Source organism: Macrotis lagotis, chromosome X, assembly GCF_037893015.1.
Source record: "Macrotis lagotis isolate mMagLag1 chromosome X, bilby.v1.9.chrom.fasta, whole genome shotgun sequence".
NCBI classification, from domain to species: Eukaryota; Metazoa; Chordata; class Mammalia; order Peramelemorphia; family Peramelidae; genus Macrotis; species Macrotis lagotis.
Genome location: NC_133666.1, coordinates 339,809,172 through 339,811,149, shown reverse-complemented (window position 1 = coordinate 339,811,149; position 1,978 = coordinate 339,809,172). Strand labels below are relative to the sequence as shown.

Below are 1,978 nucleotides of genomic sequence, written 5' to 3'. Positions count from 1 at the left end.
ATTTAATTGCTTGGTAGAAGATGCACAAAAAATACCAAAGAAAATGTCACCTTAAAAAAAACAGGGGATGGAGCCAAGATGGCAACATGAAGGGATCAAGTCTTAGGAACTCTCTGATAAAAACTCATAAACTAAACTTTCGAGAGACAAAACCCACAAAGGGACCCAGTGAGGCAGTTCTCCTACTCAAGGTAACCTGGAAAAGAGCAGAAAGGCTCTGCTCCCGGGGGTCGGAGGGGCGGCCTGCCAGAGGGGCGGCCCGCCAGAGCGAAAGAACTTCAGCCTCCTGGAGGCAGCCCCAGGGAGCTGGGAGCCAAGGCTCACAGCAGCGGGGGAGTCTCCTGAGCTGCACCCTGAGGAGCACCGGGCACAAAGGGGGGGAACAGTGGGGGACCTCTGCCAGAGCCAGCAGGTGGAGCCCAGCCCTCAGGGCACACAGGGAGCAGCTTGGTCTTTGGACAGCCCAGACCCGGGAACAGAAGCAGGTGGAGCTGGTAACCAGGAGCCCCCAGGGCATGAGCCCATTGAGCTGAGGGAGGGGAGTGAAGAGAGAGAGAGACTGCTGAGCTCTGTCCTCTGCCTCTGGAACAGGACTCTGAGGCTCTGAACACATTCAGATCCTGATCCCAGTCTAGGCCCCCCACAGAACAGCAGGGCCCCCCCACCTCAGCCCCGTGGCAGAGGGGAGCGCTTATGGTCATTCACAGACCAGGAGGAAGGACAGAGCCTCAAACACTGAGACCCTTGTGGGAGTGTCCCAAAAACTCAGGAAGCTCCCCAAAACCAGGCTCAGGCTGGGAAAATGAGCAAGCAGAGAAACAAAAGGAAGACTATTGAGAAATATTTTGCAAATGAGCCCAAGAAAGATCAAAATACTCAGTCTGTGTTCTGGGCTGCACCCACCCCAGGCCGGTGGGCAGGAGGGTACTTTGGTTGAAACCATGACCAGGTGGGCACGAACCAACACAACACATAATAAGAAAGCTTTGAAAGCAACATCATGGGAAGACATGAAGAAGGGCTCTATGGAGAGAGGAACCCAAAATCTACAAAAGGATAAGCACTTTCATTCCAGTGGGCTCTCCCTTAAAAATTATCCACCCCAATCAAAAAACAAGAAAAAAAAATCTTATACCAATCAAGATGTAAATGGATTCATGGAATATCTAAGACAGAATGGGAATGTGATGGGAGATAGCCTGGAAATAAGAGAAGAAATAACCACAGCTCTCAAAAAAAAGATAGTTGCCGAGAAGGAAGGAGGTTGAAAAGACAAAAAATAAAGAAAAATGCACAGGTCTGTTATCATTGCAGAAAACCAGGCCATGGAGTTGCAGATTGCCCTGCTATCCTTGAGAGTCAAGATATGGGCACTGGAATCTGTTACCGCTGTGGTTCCACTGAAAATGAAATAACCAAATGCAAAGCCAAAGTAGACCCAGCTATGGGAGAATTTCCTTTTGCAAAATGTTTCATTTGTGGAGAGATGAGACATCTGTCTAGATCCTGTCCTGATAATCCTAAAGGACTTTATGCTGAAGGCGGTGGTTGTAGACTTTGTGGTTCTGTAGAACATTTTAAGAAAGATTGTCCTGAAAATCAGAATTCAGATAACAAGGTCATAGTTGGTCGTTGGATTGAGGGGATGAGTGCAGATTATGAAGAAATTTTGGAGGCTCCCAAACCACAAAAACCCAAAAAATTAGTAGCCAAGGTTGTTAACTTTTAATGGTAGAAAGATAACACCTTAGATGTTATAGTTTATAGGTGGCGCAGTGGATAGAGTACTGGTCTTAATCCAGCCTCAGACATTTAATAATTACTTAGCTGTGTGGCCTTGGGCAAGTAACTTAACCCCATTGCCTTGCAAAAAAATAACAACTCATGTTGTAAATTATAAAACTGTCAAATTCTTTTCTGATGTTTTGTGCACTGAAGAGGAATACCACAAGCATAAAACACTCAAAAACAACCATTT

At 46.6% G+C, this 1,978-nt stretch overlaps 1 pseudogene; it reads left to right on the top strand.

Annotated features, from left to right (window-relative positions):
- The first annotated feature begins 913 nt into the window (after positions 1 to 913).
- LOC141502126 (zinc finger CCHC domain-containing protein 9 pseudogene) lies at positions 914 to 1,778 on the top strand (annotated as a pseudogene).
- Positions 1,779 to 1,978: the final 200 nt, after the last annotated feature.